The 18714-nt window shown below is 52.0% G+C and overlaps 1 protein-coding gene across 4 annotated transcripts in view; it reads left to right on the forward strand.

Moving 5' to 3' along the window:
- The window catches only part of Rbfox3 (RNA binding fox-1 homolog 3), a 398556-nt gene that overhangs the window by 96183 nt on the left and 283659 nt on the right, over window positions 1-18714 (forward strand). For all 4 annotated transcript variants that reach the window (XM_060386301.1, XM_021639830.2, XM_060386299.1 and 1 more), the window contains exon 2: window positions 5103-5232. The gene's annotated coding sequence lies outside the window, so the exon portion shown is untranslated. The remainder of the gene's footprint in view (window positions 1-5102; window positions 5233-18714) is intronic.

Genomic DNA, 18714 nt, shown 5'->3' on the forward strand with positions numbered 1-18714 from the left:
ATATATGCTCTATAGCATAGGAAGGGTCCTAGAGATAACAGTGGCCCCTCTGAAGTCCTGCTGTGGTGCACATTCCTACGAGAGACCTGAAGAAGTGTCTGCTCACCCTAGACAGGAAACCAGCAACAGACCAAAATATGGGTATCACTAAGACCAACTTGAAAAGCCAAGGAGTTGTATTACGGTTGCTTACAGAAGTATGGGTGAGTGGTTCCATACTGGAACAGAACCGAGTCGCCAAAGCCTACCCCAGCGAGGGTGACAGCTCCGGAAAGCTGGAGATCTGAAGCACAGTACATAAGCTGAAGACAGCTCAGCAGGTTGGAGAGGATTTCTTTCAGGCAGTTTCGATGGTCTGAATCTTTTACAGGGAACTGGGCTGAGCTCTGCTTCTTCTATTTGGCTCAGCTAGCATAAAAGTGTCTCTCAGAGGGATTTACTGCTTGGCGGGGAGGGGGGAATGTAGTGATTCTGCTCAGTTTCAGGGACTTCCTGAAGCATATTACTTGCCTCATGAGCTCTAGGAGCTTCCCTGCAGGAGTTTCATCTCGGATGATCCTTAGAACTACAAGATGAAAGGTTTTATTCTGAAGAAATTTCTACACAATGAACCCTTCCCAGGATAACCTTCCCTGACATCCTGAGGCCCCCTTTCATTGGAAAAGGATATCCAACTCTATGGAGAATCTATGGAATGGTTTCTGTTGCCCTTTGTACCAACCACACGGGCGCCGGTTTCTGAACACTGCAGGCCATATCCCCTGGTTTCCACATTGCCCTTCAGCAAGACTACGTGTCTCATTCGATCTCCTGTAGCAGTCAATTGAGATTCCTGACTTGTTTCCACGTGTCTACAGGGTCCTCCCGGACACCAGGACGCACTCCTAAGACACAAATCTGCATAGCTTCCCACTTAAAAATTCTCCAAGCCACTTCAGAAAGTCCTTGGTGTGGCATTGAAGGTGCCTCATGATCTGAGTCCTGACTTCACGTAGACAGCCCCGTCTCAACACCAGTGTCCTCCATCTCTGTTCCCAGAAGACGTTTCCCTGCGGCTTCTCATTTGGCACCTGCTGTCTTTTCCTCTGCCCTGATTCCTATCTCCTCCTCCTCCTTTTTTTACTCCTTCCCCTCTTTCTCCTCCTCTTCCTCTTACTTCTCCTCCTCCTCTTCCTTTTACTCCTCCTCCTCTCACTCTGCTTCTTCTTCCTTCTCCTCCTCCTTCCCCATCCCCCTCTGGGGTCTGTCACCAGCTCTCTCTGAGAAGCCAGAACACTCTCCCCCCTTGAGCGTGGTGGTTTCCCCATCTCTCTCATCGACATTTTATTCCCTCAGTTGCTCAGATGTTTTGATCCAGCGTTTGTTGTATGCCAGGTCCTGAGTGGGACATGGTACAAAGGAAGATCTCCTCTTCGCAGGGCTTGCCCACCTGGCAGCCGGCTGGCTGTTGTGTCTCTACAGCAAGCTTCTTGGGGACATGTCCCTGTGGTGTTCCTTTGTCCCTAGCATAGGAGGGACTCGTGCTTTCTGGAAGGGTCAGAACATGTGTGCTAGGTGATCAGCACTTCCTTGGTGTGCCTATGGCAGAACCAGTCTCCCATGTTGGGCTCACTGTCATTGCAAAATGGGGCCCTGAGGGACAGGTGGAGGAGTCCAGTAGGTGATGTAGTTTTTAGATGCCCAGCACCCACACAAAAAGCTGGGCACAGTGGTAATTGCCTAGACCCTCCGCCCTGGCTGTTTTGGGGAGATAGATTCCCTAGGGCTCACTGACCAGCCAGTTTACCCCAGGTTTACTCCAGGTTCAGCCTGAGAAAATAATGAGTGAGTGAGGAACACAGCTGCCATCAACTTCTGGCATCCATACACACATGTGCACACATATACACACTGTGTGCATATGAACTTCTGCCATCCATGCACATATGTGCACTCATAAGTACACGCCTTTCCACGTGTGTATGCACACAGTCCTCCCCTCCCTTGCACAAACAAAATGAAAAGATAAATTAAAAAGATGAGCGCCTGGGTTGCTTTGGTGATGGGAGCCAGAAACTCTCCCAAATACTCTGGCTGTGACCCTGGCGTCTTTCACTTCCTTAAAACCACTTAAGCCCCAGAAAACTGGTGACTCGTGTCATAGCTGAGTTTCCGTGTGTGTGTGTGTGTGTGTGTGTGTGTGTTTAATTGGGACCACTTATGATTTAAGGAGCAGGCTCCTGCTGCTGCTGGCTCCTGGGCTCCCAGGCTGAGCTCAGGTCAGGCAGCCACCAGCCTTCCCTCCACAAACTGTTCCCCTGACCTTGGGGAGAATCGCTTCCCAAATTATAGCCCTTCGCTTCGGGAGTGTTAAACACAGCGCGGAGAACACATAAATTACATAAGGCCCTTCCCATTGCCGCTGGGTGCCTGAAATAATGTCACATTTCACCAAACCAAAAGGTACACTGTATTATTAAAACAGGCTGGCATTAAAAAAAGAAGTGCAGCCACAGTAGCTCTGTCAGACTCCCACCACATGCCTGAATAATGAAACCCGGAGACAGGATTCATAAGGCGCGAGGGGAGTGAAGGGTGAAGCCAGTTTTGCAAGAACGATTTAAAAATGGGAGGGGGAGGGGAGGAGGGAGAAGAGGCTCATTTTCCCAGAATATTGCATATTCCCTGTAATCTTTACCACTGAACTGCGGCATGCTGTGTCTCACTTTCCTCTGGGCTAGAGGCGCAGACGGTTGTGCTCCCTGGGTATGAGAGCCATTTTAAACTCTCCTGGGGTCCTGAGTCTGTGTGCTGTACGTGTGTGTGTGTGTGTGTGTGAGAGAGAGAGAGAGAGAGAGAGAGAGAGAGAGAGAGAGAGAGAGAGAGAGAGGGAGAGAGAGAGAGAGAGAGAGAGAGAGAGAGAGAGAGAGAGAGAGATGTAGCCCAGGCTGGCCTTGGACTTTCTGTGTAGCAAAGGATGACCTTGAACTTTTGATCCTCCTGCCTTCAATCCTGGAGTAAAGAAGTCCTTCACTGATGCTACACACACACACACACACACACACACACACACACACACACACACGATACTTTCTGCCTCTCATCTTGAATTTATAAATAAAGCTACTTTCTCCAGTGATATTTAATCTCTAAGAAGTTAGTGATGTCCCCGCCCAGCCAGCCATGTGTAGCTTCCTCTTTGGGGGGTTTTGAAAAGTCTGCCACAGGCTTTAGTGAAGGGCCCTTCTCCACAGGAGCTGTTGAGAGTGTTACAAAGTTTTGGGGTGTGATGGTTTTTGCTTCCCAGGTAGAATGTGTGTGTGTATGGGGTCTTTTTCTCTGCAAACAGTGGCCAACTATAACCCTATAACCCTTCATACTTCTATGACCTCAGGAACTTGCAGTTAAAGGTGTAGCCTGTGTTCGTGTGTGTGTGTGTGTGTGTGTGTGTGTGTGTGTGTGTGTGTGTTCGTGCAAGGGACTCCGTCTGTGTGTGTGTGTGTGTGTGTGTGTGTGTGTGTGTGTGTGTGTGCGCGCGCGCGTGCAAGGGACTCCATAGGGACTTAGAGCTCTTCACTTGCCCCTCTGCAGCTGGCAGAGAGGAGGAAGCTGAGGACACTAGCAGAGCATCCCTAGTGGGTCAGAATTAGACACGCCCTGTATATTCCTCAGTTGGAGTATGAGCTTGCCCGACTGAGACTTGGGGACCTGGTACTGCCCTCTGCACACAGTGGGGCACACTTGGCACACTTGGAACACAATAATTGTGCTTCTGAGGAAGACTCCATTCCTGCCCCCACAGATGAGACCCTTTTGCTGACAACAGTAGGAGTGGCAGCCTGTGGCCTTGACCCCGGAGCCCAGAGAGGCTAGGCATCACCTCTGTTCCGTCACTCAGCCTGGCTCCTCTCCTGCTTCAGCCTGCCACTCCTCTGACATTGTGGTGGGGGTTGCCGGAGCACAGAGTAGCAACGCCACAGCTGACCGTAGCTGGGCTGCGTGGCTGCGCAGGGTGTGGTAGGCACGGCGGCCTCAGGCCTCCAGCCTGTGCCGTTCTGTGCTGTCCTGTGCAGTGGGTGATGGATGCTGCTTCCTGTTGCAGGGTGAGGAAAACACACCTCCACGGTAGAGGCCAGGCTGTCCAGTTATCTCCCACTCAGCTCGGGGTGAAGAAAACAAAGCAGACTGAGGCTTTTGTGGGGCATGGCCTGGGCGGGGGTGGGATGGTGAAGATTTTTATCAAGTATCTGGCCCCGGCTGCTTTTACTGGAAAAGTGCTACGTGCAGAGTTTTTGGGGTTGGACTGGGGGAGAAAGCTGTGGAGTTATAAAGAAAGGCACACACCCTAAGTGACAGTGGTGAAAGGTGTGGCCTGGGGCTTGGGAGGGATTGCCCTGTGTATACAGGGTATTTTTGGAGGCTGCAGGGATGAGGGAGGGTGGCAGTAGTGCTTCCAGATCTCAGGGGTCCTATAGGCAGCAGGAGGTTTACCATGATACCTTAGCTCCGTGGCTGCCATCTGGTCTGCTTTCTCAGAGTACCTGAAATCCTGTGAACCTTGAGCTCCCAAAGGCTGAGATCACTGTGCTCATCTATCGGAGCAATGTTGGATGCTCCCTCCAACAGACTGCCCCTGGAGGGTCATGGCCACAGTGGGCACACCATCTGACCATTCTCACTGAAAGAGAGGGACAAGGTGTCTGTGGAGTGGGCATGCATTAGACCATGAGCCAGAGGAGACTGGAAGTGAGGCTGGGGAGACATGGGAGAAGATGGAGGATGGCCTGCTGGGGGACAAGTGTCATGGGATTGGGGAGTCAAAGGAAGTGGGCAGCCAGAGAGGGCAGTACCCCAGGCAGGTGGCCGGATGGCTGAGGGTAGGTGCCAGGCAGGGTTGTGCTGATGATGTGTCTAGAGCCGGTTCCTCCCCGGGGTCAGGCAGAGCCTGTGTGCTGTGTGGATGGGGAACAGTGACCACGTGGCTCCACTCCCTGGTGGCACGCTCCTGGCTACTGCCCCTTTCTCTTTGGTTTCATGCCAGCATCTGTTTTGTATTGAAGGGGAGTGATTATTTCCGAGGCAGTCTTCACTTTTGTTTCTCACTCTCTTTCCTCTCCCTTCAGGTTGAAAAGCTCCCCGTGAGAACCTAACAACTGTCGTGCTCCTGTGTCTCTCTGGGCACACTCCATACCGAGGAGGCTTCGTCGGGTCCTCTGAGGGCCCGCTACAGGAGAGCAGACAGCGCTCCAGCAGGTAAGGCCACACTACTCTCCCGAGCCTGCCTTGGCGTTTGAGTTTGCAGAGAGAGAACCGCTTTGGTGCCGCTGCTGCACCGTAAGAAGGTATTGCGGGGCAGCGGCCAGGAGTCCCATGCATGTTTGCAGTTCATTGGATCTTCATGGCTTCTGAGCTGGTTAAGACAAAGAGAGTCCCCCGTCCTCAGGAAAGCCAGGGCTTGACTTTGTTCTCTGGGTTCTCTTTGTTCACTTGTGGCATTCGTTGGCATGGCTTGGGGGATTTGGTTTGGAGAGGACCGGAGGCAGGCTGTGTGGTCCAGTGCTGCCAGGTTGTCAGTGTGCGGCGTGCAGGTGGCCAAGGCTGCGATCCAACTCTCCGTACCGTCGTTGCCCTGAAGCCCAACCAGCAGCAGCAAGCCTCCGTCTTGCTGGTGAGGCGATGGTGACCCCCTGTCCCTCAGGCTTGGGCAACAGCTCACATCTGACACCAGAGTCGCTGTCACACTTAGAGGTTTCAGACACAGCCCACAAGACTTCACTCACTTTCCATGCTATATACGGGGCTGAGGGTACACCCAGGCCTGTGTGGGCTGGGAGGACCCTGGGTTCCCTGCTTCCCTGCTTCCTCACTGGGGAGTTAGGGAGCCCCACCCTCCTGGCCCATCTGCATGTTCACCAGCTAGGAAACACCTCAATCCTGTGGAGGTCAGAGGATAACATCTAGGCCAGCCCCACCATGTAGATTCTGAGGAAAGAGCTCAGGTCAGAGCTCGGTGGGAAGCGCCACCTCTTTGCTCTCCAGCGATGGCCTCTGCACACAGGCCAGTGGGTAGCTTCCCCAGAGCCCATTTCAGAGTCTGTAGGGAAGAATTCTGTGTGGTGTTGACCTCTCCAGAGGCAAGCTCACTGTCCTCTCAAGATGAGCCAATGACACTCCCAGCCCCTTTCCTTCTTGCACCAGACTCCCCTGTCCACAGCCTGCTCTGCGTTCATCATTCGGCAGCCTGACCCTTGATCATGTGACTGTCTCTGCATTGTGTGTGAAAGCGATGAGCCCCAGTAAGCACTGTGCTTGGGTGTTGGAGTTTGGATCTTCTCCCGGGCTGGGGGTCTGCAGCAAGCTGTTGCTGGACAGTTGTAACTCTGAGTGAGCATGTGGTTGGTCATGAGGTGAAAGAGGGACAGCATGCTGTGTAGGTGAACAGCCACGCTCATGAGGTCAGACACGGTAAATGAGTCTTGCCAATGCCCCCACGTAGGGATGTGCTGAGGCATCTAGAAGATGGGCATGTAAGGCCAGGGTTAGGGTTGAATGGCTGTGTGGGATGGAGATAGAGAGAAAATGAAACCCAGTGTCCCGGGCTGGGGTCAGATGTTTAGGGGTGGGGTGTGCGTTCTTCTGTTAAAACCAACAGAATCCCCTAAAGGGCTGAGTCAGGACTCTGTCGTTCCTTGGCCCGTGGTCTGCTTCCTTCCCATGGGACATCCAGGCATATACGGGTGCTGGGTTCTAAGGACTGAAGCCTAGCTGGGCAGGTGGGTCTTAAGGATCCCAGTTCAGCAGGTAGTGGGAGTGGGGGTGGGGAGGGGTGTCCGCAAGGCAGCTCTTCCAGTGACACAGCCCTGTCAGTGACACAGCTCTCTCTACTGGGGGGAATAAGGGCTATGTATACCTTGGGGAGGTGGGTAGGGGTTTTGGGGTCAGTGTATACCATTGGCTGGGCTGAGGTACTGGGAAAGCTTCGTTTGCAGGGAGAGGAATTCCAGGTGCTAGCTAGACATGTCCTTACAAGGAACCCTGAAATCCGGTCACCAGACTACGTGACTTCCTCAAGAATGGTGGAGGCGGGGGTTGCAAGACTACGCGCACCTGTTCTAGGCATGCAGGCCCAGAGCAGGGAGGGAGTGGCCCTTACTCCTGCCAGTGTGAAGACTGAGATTTTGGGGGTTTGGACACATCTCAGCCTCACTCTAGCTCCAGGCTGGTTCTCCTCCCCTTACCCCCAGCCATGTGGTTCACGTGCCCCACGGGACTTCCCTGTGACTCAGGTCCAGTGAGAGGAAAACAATGTTAACTTCTGTAGAGGGTGAAGGCAGGGAGGTCCAGCTTGAAGTGGGGGTCAGCTGAGGGGTGCTATAGGGCCCTACTGTTCTTGAGCAGCAACCTGGGCTGGGACTGGACTAGAGGTGGATTCTGGGCCAAGTTTAAGCTGACTCTTGTCCTGTGCTGACTGAGATGGCCCTGTTCAGTGAGCCCAAGCCATGCTGGAAGGCCCTCAGTACTCTGTCATTCTGAGATCATGGCCTGGGACTCCCTGGAGCCTCAGGGAAGCTGGGTTTTGTAGCCAGCCACAGGCAATCCCTTTAGTCGTATTTCTGAATGCTGGAACTCCTGGCTCCAGCCCTGGGTGAGGACAGCTGACCCAGATTTACCTTCCTGTGCGTTGGAGAGCCAGTGTCCCCAGCAAAGTACCTCTTTGGGGTCATTAAAGCTGAATGCACAAAGCCCAGCTGGTCCCCAGGATAGACCTGGAAAGTCCAGGGCACAAGTGCCTGGAGCATTGCACGAAGCTCCTTTGTCTAGCACACTCACATTCTGACCCCTGTGGGTTTAGAAGGTAGCTCTGATTTGTTGAGACTGTATGTCGAGGTTTTGTCCTTCCTATTGGGTGAAGGCAAGGGGCGTGTAGACTCACGGGAAGCCCGTTCTCTGAGTGTGCACAGCGCTGATGTATGTTCCAGCCACCTGTATGTGGCCTTGATAGTCTGCCCGTCTTTATCAGCTCTGGGAGGGCAGACGGCAGGCCTCTGAAGGAGAAGGTCAGGCATGTCAGGCTGCTGACCCCTGCACACATTCCCCCCACCACAGAACGATGCCCAGCAATGTCAAACCCACTTCAGGGGTGTGGGAAGACCTTGCTCTGACTTCTTGGAGGAGAGCATCTCCTAAGAGTGGTTTTAAGGTCAGAGATGAAGAACCTGGGCCAAAAGAGCCTGCTGGTGCCTACGGCCTAAACAGAGCTGGGCCACAGTTCCAGGAAAGACTTTGACACGCTGGCCACTTAGTGTGATCTCCATCACTGTCAAAGTGTCCTTGCTCAAGGGAGGCTGAGAGAAGAGATGATTTCCTCCTGCCTTTGACCCTGGCCTGTGTATTTCTTGTGCTTTAGGAAGGACCTTGCTGTTAGGTCTTATTTAAAAGCTCACTTCTTTCAATAAGGAGTCAGTTTGGATCTTACTGTGCAGCCAGTTCTAAGCCTTCATTAAAAACATGGGTGGACATTAATCTGCCACAGAATGAGGTGCTGCGATGGCCAGGCTGTGGCGGTGCTCCGTCATACACACTGGAAGGAGACGTCTGTCACCCACTGGCACAGGGGGCATCACAGGGGCCCTGCTCTTTTGTGCCAGCCCTCTTCCTTCTCCTCCTTTCTGCTGTCCCCATGCTCTCAGATTCTTCCAGCCACACTTGCATGAACTGTTGGTGTCACTTGGAGGAACCAGGGGTTGTGGCCAGCTGTTCCTTCTCCAGATGTTTTGAGAGGGGAGAATTGCTCATGTTTGGGAGCCGAGGGGTAAACCAAGTCTCCCACCTGCCTCCTCTGCCTCTCGTACGGAACAGCAGGCGGCTGAGGCTAGGGCTCTGCAGGCTGGGGTAGTGCATACATGTTTGCCATTGAGCTCCTGGCACCCTACAAGTGCTCAGCGTTGGAAGACATCCATCTCCAAGGCCCCCACCCTCGAGCCATGTCCCATGAGCACAACAGGCAACATCCCATAAATCATCTCCGAATGAGCGTGTTTCCTGCACTCATCCATCATGCCTGGCTCTCCTCTGCTTGTTTTTAAAAGCTGTTAAACCAGAATCCATCACGGGGATGCCGACACCTTGGGCTGAGCCATAGCACAGGCTGCCTGAATCTGCGGTGGGTGAACTACCCTCCCCCCCTTCTGTGCACCAGCACGAGGCCTCCGAGTGTGGGGAGGAGCGTGATCATGCCTTTACCCTGACTTATCAGAAGCCATGTAGAGACAGACCTTCCTGTCTGTCTGTCCAGAGCCTGCCCCACTCTGTTGCCACCAGGCAGAAAGGGTGGAGCCCATCCGATGCTCACAGGGCTTCCAAGGCAGGACTCCTGTGCTCAGCTGGTCTTCCTCTAGTTCCTGATGGCTTAATCAGGGCATTGCCTAAGAGCACCGGTAGTTGTTGATAAATGTGCTTGGAGAAGTCTCAGCGGTGTGGAGCTCAGCCTCTCAACTCCTCCTCTGGAGATGTTTACCACCAGAATGGGCTCAGGGGAGATTGACTGTGCCCTCCCCAGGGACCTAGACACCCATGGTTGTGTCTCCTCTTCTACCCCCCCTGCCGCCTCCTCCTGACTTTTCCTCTTCCTCTTCCTCCATCCTTCCTATTCCTCCTCAATCTTTACCTCCTTCCTTCCCTTCTGCCTCTGCTTTTCCTTCCTCCTCCTTTCCCTCCTCCTCTTCCTCTGCCTTCCTCTCCACTCCTGCTGGAGGATTTCCTCCACCTTAAGCTTCTCCATGCCTTCTTCCCCAATCCTGCTAGCCCAGCTCCATGCTTGGCCTCACTGCCATCTGCCTTTCCCTGTAGTCCTGGGAGGCTCACGGTCACATAACATCCGAGAGGTGTCAGGGGAGGTGAGAGGGATCCAGAGATGCTGTCTTCTCCTGGAGAAGCTGTGTCTGGAATCTTCTAGGCTTTGGGATGTTCCCTAAGCGACTGGTGCTGGGTCTGCTCCAGGAGCTGCCTGCTGGTCTCTAGACAGATGTCACAGGCCTTGGTGGCATTTGTAATATCTTCTTCCATCTGCCTTCAGCATCTTCTTTGTCCTCTTTGCCTCGAATTTGTTAGCTGAAGGATAAAACCACTCGTTGGCATTGGTGTGACCCTTTTTAAAGAGCAGAGGACCAGGTCAATACTTTTTCCTTGGTGGCCCTTGAGCTCTGCAGTGGAGCTAGGAAGGGGCTGGAAGGGTCATGGAGGATGCCGGAGAGTCCCCCAGGTCTTGACTCCTAGGCGAAGTTGTCCAATTAGAGCACATTAGTCGCTGGAGTGTTAAAGCATTAGTAACTATTAGGCTGCTCCAAATGCAGCTTCCCACCCCGGAGTGGGAAAGGCATCTCTGGGTGCCGCTAGCCCTTATGATGGGAGGCACAGGGTGACAGCCAGCCCTTTGGGTGGATCCCAGAGCATCAAGGTGCTACTGCGGAGGGAAGGTGGGCTGGCTGTGTTTGGGCCGGGTCTTACTGTCCTGCGGCTGCAGCAGAGCACTGCAGCCGGGGCGGGGCGCAGCCGGGGCGGGGCGCAGCCGGGGGTGGGGTGGCAGTAGTTTAAAACAGAAGCGATTTATTCTTGCTCTGTCCTGGAGATCAGAAACTGCAGGAGTTGCAGGCGCAATGCCCAGGGCCCTTCTGAGCTCCCATACTGTAGCTTCAGTGTGTGCGGCTTGTGGCTGCCTCTCTCCTGTTTGAAGACAGAGAAAAGAAAGTAAGGAGGATGAGGCAGGCCACAGGACAAAGACGAGCGACATGAGCTGTAACTGGATACCTGACACCAGGCTACTTGTAAAGAAAATAGCTATTCCATACAGTTCTGGAGTGGGGAGTCTAACAACATGGCGCCAGAAACTGGGAGGCCTTGCGGCATCATGGCAGGCAAGACCAAGCAAGCATCAAAGCTCGGATCTATCTCTTCTTGAAAAGTCTCTCGTGGCATTCTGGGGTCATCCATATGACTTCAACCAACCCTAATTCCTTCCCAAAGGCCCCACCCTATTAATATAGGTGCTGGAGAATAAATTTCAACATAATAATTTGAGAGGAGGGGACAAGAACCCCACAAAGAGACCAACAGAGCCAAAAATCTAGGCTCAGGGGGTCCTGCAGAGACTGATGATCAACCAAGGACCATGCATGGAGAGGACCTAGGCCTCTGCTCAGATGTAGCCCATTGGGAGCTCATTTTCCATGTGGGTTCCTTGTAAAGGGAGCAGGGGCTGTCTCTGACATGGACTCAGTGGCCAGCTCTTTGATCACCTCTCCCTGACAAGGTGGCCTAACTAGGCCACAGAGAAAGAGGATGCAGACAATTCTGATGAGACCTGATAGACTAGGGTCAGATAGTAGGGGAGGAGAGGAGAACCTCCCCTATCAGTGGACTAGGGGAGGGATGTTGGGGGGAGCTACAGCCAGGATACAAAGTGAATAAATTGTAATAAATAATGATAAATAAAATAAAGAAAAAAGAGAAAAAAGAATTTGAGAGACACATTTCAACCACTAGGGAAATCTTGAGAACCCCAAGGTCCTGGTCAGACAGAGAGGAAGCTGTGATAGTTGGTACTAATTGGCTGAGAGAGCCTAGCCACACCTCCTCCACATCCCATCATATCATGGTGGAAAATTATACCTCTCTTTTCTTTCAGCCAGTTATGCATTTGTTGTGTGTGTGCATCATAGTTGTGTGTTTGCATGCAAATGGGTAGCCAGCTTGCCCCAGGGCTGCCCTATCTCTGCCTCCTGAGTGCTGGGATTCTGGGAGACTGTCAGAACTGCCTGGCTTTTATGTGGGTTCTATGGATCCGGATTCTAGTCCTCATATCTGCTCAACAAACTTTTTTTTTTTTTCTGGTGAGTTGTCTCTCTAGCCCTGGAAAACCATCTTGAGAGCCAGTTAAGAGTGAAATAGTGAGACCTTAATCTAATGACAGGCTGTTCGTAACATGATTCCAAACACATTTCCTGATGCGAGGAGAGAGCAATCCGGGTCATGCAGGGGCACAGAAAGGCCTGAAGAGAGTAGCTTGGAGGAAGTTGGGTAGCAGTTCTGAATAAGGGAGAGAGGGAGAGAGGGAGAAAGTGACCCTGGATGGGGAGAAAGTAAAATGGGTGTCTGAATGGACAGATGAATGCTGGGAGTTAGCAGGCCCTGCAGATATGGAGGCCAGAGGTGGAGGGTAGGGAAGGCCAAGTGGAGGCTCTGGGGCTCAGAACTTGAATAGTGGAGGAGAGTGAGGACTCTAAGAGATGAAACAGATGTCTTTGGGAGAGAGGACAGAGGAGACTGGAGGAGATGCAGCTCTGAGCTGCATCCAGGTTAACATGCTCAGGTCACAGGAGAGTCAGGTGTCCTTGGGGACACTGGTCTCAGTCCTCTCTCTGCCTATGTGTCCCACTTTCTCTTGAGCTGATGAACTCCCTGGGGACGAGGGCCATAGCCGTAGGGAGAACCACTGCCCAGGGAAGTGGCAGAGCAAGAATCTTGGTACATCAGCCTTAGAGTCAACACCAAGCTGCACACAGGGCCTGGGCAGCCCTGTCCCACAGCAACTATGGGCAGAAGTTGTGGCCCAAAAGACAAGCCACAAACAGAGATGCAAGAACGGTTCTTTGTGGGTATGTCTGCCTCCCTGATTCTGGGGTCAAATGTCTCATCATCAGAAGCCCTGAAGCTCCCCTCTCTGTGTCAGGTCAGACACTGGGCTTGCTGGCCTGACTCTCAGAAACCCAGATGAGGTCCCGAGTCTGGCTGTGTAGAGTCTCCATCCTGTCCTTACGCACAGGCACTGCAGACCATAGAGGGACAGCGGTGACTCCATGCAGAGGGGGAAGGTCAGTGGGAGCTTGAAACAATTGGGAGAAAGACATCTGTTATGGTTTGTAAGTTTCCACCAAGTGGTTCAGGACTGGAGCTTTCAAAGACACCTGAGGGCTGGCACACACCCAAGAAAGAAAGAGTAGGGGACAACACAAGCTTGGCTTGAGCTGAATGTGTGTGTATATGTTTGTATTTGTGATTCTGTATGTGTGTGTGTGTGTTTGTATGTGTTGTGTGTACATATGTGTATATTGTGCATATACATATGTCTGCATGTGTATGTGTGTGTGTGTGTGTGTGTGTGCGCGCTCCTTCATGTGTGTAGTATAAGAGGAAACAAAAGAGAGAGGGTCAGCCTGCCCTCTGCTGGGACAGACTGCTCCATCCTTGACCTTACACCAATGGCTGCTGCTGAGTTAAGGCTGGAAATGCAGGAAGCTTGCAGGGCGTGGCCTCCTGCAATTACCTCTGGGTGTCAATCGGATGTCACCACCCAGGCAGGACCTGAGAGCAATCAAAGCTGAACCAAGTTCAACAAGGATCAAATAGGATGCTCCTGACACTCCAGGGGGCATTCCTGTGCCCAGAGCCCCTCAGACCGTGCAGAGGCTGAAGAAGGGCAGCCCATCTTGTCTGGAGTGTTTGTGGGTGTCTTCACCACATCAGCCATCACAACTCTGATAGAACAGGGCCATAGGCCGGCTGTGAGTACTGGGCCTTTCCATGGACCCCCGCCTCAGTTCTCAGCAACTGATACTCAGAACATGCGTGCTACACGGCTCAAGGCGAGGTCCACGCACCAGGGTCCACCTCTGGATCGTGGCTACTGGCCCAGTGACTGAATACTGCACTTGAGAACAGTGCACTAGTCTGTTTTCTGTTTCTATAGCTAAATACGTGAGGCCAGACTGCTTTATAAAGCAAAGAGGTATATTAAGTCATGGAGGTTCAAGAGTATGGCTGGCATCAGCTTGGCTCCGATGAGGGCCTTCTGGCAGAGACCATAGTGGCAGACGCATTTCCAGGAGGGAGAGACCACATGTGCAGTCAGGAAGGCAGAGGGGAGAGGGGTTCTGCTATAACAGCTCCCACTCATAAGACGTGACTCAGGGTCACGGGAGAGCTACCCTAATCTTTTATGAGGTCAGCACCCCAGTAAACTAAGGATTTCCCAGGACAACCCACCTCCTAAAGATCTCACCACTTCTCAGCATTGCCCCACTGGGGACCAAGTGCCCAACACATGAACTGTGCTAGTGGTTGTAGCAGTGGTGGTGGTGGTGGTGGCGGCAATGGTGGCGGCAATGGTGGTAGGGACATATTCTAACCACCATAACACCCAACGTTTACATTCTTTTATAACATACTGAAAATGGAGTTATAATGCTGGAATCTAATAAGATGTGAGCCTTGCCCATGGGAATTAAAGCCACCTACCCTGCACAGGATCCGAAAGGGCCCACAAAGCTGGCATTTGCTTAAGTTTGGCTGCTACTGGTGTGTCCTGGGAGGTGGCCTGGATGGGGTGGGAAGGCATTGAGCCCACTAAATCTTCTGGAGCCAAGTAGCATACGCTGGAGCCCTGAGGCCGTACAAGCCCAGTTCCTTGCAGTTTGAAGCTCAAGATAGGGTGCTTGGCAGGGCTGGATTCCAAAGCTTCCCTCTGGATGTGGAAGCCGTCTTCTCCATCTTCACAGGGTGTTCCTTCTTGTGCATGTCTGTTCTCGTCTCTTAAGAATCATGGTCACATTGGACCGAAACCCACATGGCGACGAACCTTACCCTCTTCCCCTCTCTTTGGCTTGTCTCCAAACATACTGGCTAAATGTTGAGGGTTAGGACTTTAGCATATTATTTTATTTTATTTTTTTGGAGGCACAGTTTCAGTAGCCCTGGCTGGCCTGAAACTCACTAGGTAGATCAGGCTGGCCTCGAACTCTCCAAGATAGCCTGTCTTTAACTCCCCAGTGCTGGGACTAAAGACATGTGCCACCACACTTGGCTTACTGTATGAATTTTTAAACATAATTTAGTTTATCTCAGAAAGGCGCATAAGAATTCTCTACTGTATTTTTACAGTTAATAATGAGTCTTCTTTTATTTCAACATTTAACATGCAGGGCTAACTTTTGTCAAGGTCTTACCCTCTAGCCCAGGTGGTCCCAGCTTAGAACAACCTTGCTGCTCAACCCTGGATGGGGTCGTAGGCATGTATCACCACACCTGGCTTAAAAATGAAAGTTAAAAAAAACATCCTCTCACAGCATGGCTGCCATAGCGTGTGTGGCTGAGTCCCAGCACCCTCATGTCTGCTTTGGGGTTAGATGCCTGGGATAGGTGACAGCTTCTCTTGGACCTCTGTCCTTGGCTGCCCACGGCAGTGGGGTGGTGGCCGCAGCTGGCACTGAGTAACCTCCTAGTGTGGTCGAGTGGCCTGGTCCTGACTCCCTCCTACTCAGGCCTTTGGTCTATCGCGATGCTGGCTTCTGCGTCTCGGGATGTAGCTGTGTGTCTGTGACAGCTTTCCATGATGGCCCTCTGAAGGTCGTTTTTGAAAGGATGCTCTTGTGCTTTTTCAGGTATATTGTTTTTGTTTGTGTGGGGGGGGCTGGGGCAGGAGGGCACGGCTGTGTGAGGTCGAGGCCTATCCAAAATCCCAGGCAGAAGCAGGATCCCACCCTCCCTGCCCTGGGCCTGCATGTCCTGCAGTCTTTCGGCCTCCACCTCTGGTGGTCACGTAGCTTGGCGGCCAGGTCACAGGTTACACTTCCCTTCTCCTTGCATGGTCACGTCCAGCAAAGCCCCTTGGTTCTTCTTCACACAAGTCAGGCATTCCCGGCACCCTGGCCCTGGCCGATGATGTATGATTACCCCAGAAGCCTCTACCTCTACTCCCCCAAAGGAGTTCCTCCCAATTCAATGAGCTGCTCGAGGAAGCCTGCTTCCTGGAGTCTCCAATACCCCCAGCTGTTTGCCTCACTTTCCCTCTCAGGGACTGGCCCGATCACTGGTTATTGTGCCCTAAAGAGAGGGGGAGCAGATTGGAAATGACAGTTTTGAATCTTGTTATCACTGAAAAAGGCTCCCACTCTGTAGCCCAGGCTGGCCTTGAACTCCTGGCTATCTTCCTGCCTCAGTTTTCTGAGTACGGAGTTTGCAGGCATCAGCTGCCATCCTGGCTTTGTTCTTCTGAGCTGAGGTCCTCCCCACCCCACCCCAGGAGACACTGTTCCAGGAGGCGCATCTTCCTTCTGGTCTTGTATCATGGGACTCATGGCTGTCTCTGTTTTGCTCACATTGCTGCTTAGGACTTCTGCTGACACTGGCTGAGTTCTTTCGTCATCCATGAGGAAGTTGGTCCCGCTGGGCTTTCCCCTGAGTGGATTGACAGAAGCGGTGGCCTGACTTTGTGGTGAACACGCCGGTGCCGCTCGGAGCTGCAGTGCACACTGCACGCGGCGGGCTTCGCTCAGGGGAGAGGAGAGTAAATGGCTTGTCTTGGATGATGGAGAGGCATGTGCTACCACACTGGAGGTGTGCATTTTCCCTCCGAGGGATCCCAGTGAGAGGGGATATTAAAGCTCTGCCCCTGGGGAAGGGGGATCCACTTCCAGATGGAGGCCAAAGGAAGCATGGCATTTCCTTGAAGTCTTATTTGTTATCTTAAAAACACACATGCATCTTACATGGAACCCACAGTGTGCCTTTACTAGCTGTAACGCTACTGCATTCTCTCACAAAATATTCAACTAAAGCCAATGCGTTAGACAGATGCAATTCTTAACCTGTGGGGTGATCTGCCTCCTCATCTCATGTCCTTGAGGGCCAAGGGTGGAGAGGAAATGAAGCTCTTGGTAGGGCTGCATGGAAGGGTTGCTATATAAGGTGTGTGTTGAAGGGTGGCCTGGACTACAAGGATGTAAATACTATCTCTATGTGACACTTTATTAGGCTGTGTGTGATACTGTAATATTTTACAGAAGTCCCATAGAAAATAGCAGTCATGACCACAGGCACTCCAGCCCCACCTCACTCAGCAGCTGTGGTGTCTTCCGGAAAGAGTCTCATCACTCAACCCATATTCAGTAGGGCAAGGTTGCTGCACGGTTGTGTAAGGAACCCATTGGAATAGGGTGAGAAGCAAACACAGCCACTTCCAGCTTCACAGTGTCTTTCAGCCCTCAAGAGGCCTTTTTCTATGAGTGTGGGCTAAGTGTGGGGGCAATAACAGGACGGGCCAGATACAGGCTTCCTGTGATTCCCAAGGTCTATAGAGCATAGACGCATGGGAGCCCCATGCTGGGTTCAGTTAGCACTCCAGTGTACACGGAGGCCTGAGGTCATGCAAGAGCCAGGGCCTATAGAATCTGGAGGGAGGGAAGGCAAGCCACTCCATCCTTATGACTGTCCTTTCCACACCGGGCCACAAGCAGACTCCACTCATACGTAACGATGGGCTCTTGGCTACACTGGCACTGGCTCGGAACACCTAGTCCACGGGAGAGAGGGTGCATCAGGAAACACCCACACATGGAGATGGATGTTCCAGATGCAAGGTTCAGCTGTATACAGACGAGACAAGATGGAGGCCTGGGACAGTAAGATCAATGCAGCCTTCAGGGCAGTCAAAAGAACAGTGAGCAATCAGGCAATGACTAAGGATTGCCAGAGACAGAGAGAGAAGGAGGGGAGAGACAGAGACAGAGAGCTGGGACCAGCAACACCAAAACTAACCCTAGGTCAATATAACTAACACTAATTCTAACCATAGTCAACCCATAGCCATAATCCCAACCTAACTCTAACCATAGCCAGACCCTAGTCCCATGAAAACTAATTCTACCATAGCTGTCATTGTGAGTGAAAGCTACTTCTGTGTACAACACTAACTCTAACCACAGTAGACCCTATTCTAACCACAACGCAACTTAACCCAGCTCTACACTTGGCATGCCATAATCCTAAAACAACCCTGACATAACTAACACTAAAACTAAGTGAAACCTAACCATATATTAAACTCTAACCATATCCTAACCTCAATCCTAACCCTAATTTAGCCCAAATCCTAATCTAACCCTGTCTCAACCCTAACCTAGCACAAACAGTAACCCAAACTCTAATTCTAACTGTAAAATAACCCAACCTAAACAATAAACACAACCCAAATTTAATCTAGAACTAGCCTAATCATAGACCAATCATAACCCTAAACCAATCTGAACCTTAACCTTAACTCTAACCTTGATGTGAACCTAACAAAACCCTAGCTTTACCCATAACCCTAACCCTAATCCAACCCTAACCTAACCTAACCTAACCTAACCTAACCCTAATCCAAAAACTAAGCCTAACCATGTTAATCCAACTATAGGCCTAACCATAGCCCAATCTTAACTCAGTCCTTGCCTAAACATGACCTTAACCCTAACCTGATCACAACAGTAAGATAACCCTAAATCAGCATAACTCTAACCCTACCCCCACTCCAACCCTAACCTTCCTGCCAGGGGCCCTGAGAACACTGGGGCAGGAGAGTGAGGCTTAGGACAGGGTGGTCCAGGCCAGGCCAAGCCACAGGCAGGATGAGGTAACTTGACATGGTGAGGGAACAGCGATTTCAGGCACGTCCACCTTCAGCTTAGACTGTCCCTGGGGCTGGAGTGACTTTGCAACACTGGGGTGGAGCCAGGGCCCCTGAAACTATGGACATATGAGGGACACAATCCTGGCTTAGGGCCAGCTAGCACAAGTGTTGGGTGCCTTGTGTCTAATGAAGGTTAATCTGAGCTTGAACCTTTGGTGCACCTATCACCATCTTGGCCCTAGATTTCAGACCACTTCCTCTGAAGTGAACTATAAAGCAGACATGGAGAAAAG

Source organism: Meriones unguiculatus, chromosome 7, assembly GCF_030254825.1.
Source record: "Meriones unguiculatus strain TT.TT164.6M chromosome 7, Bangor_MerUng_6.1, whole genome shotgun sequence".
NCBI lineage: Eukaryota > Metazoa > Chordata > Mammalia > Rodentia > Muridae > Meriones > Meriones unguiculatus.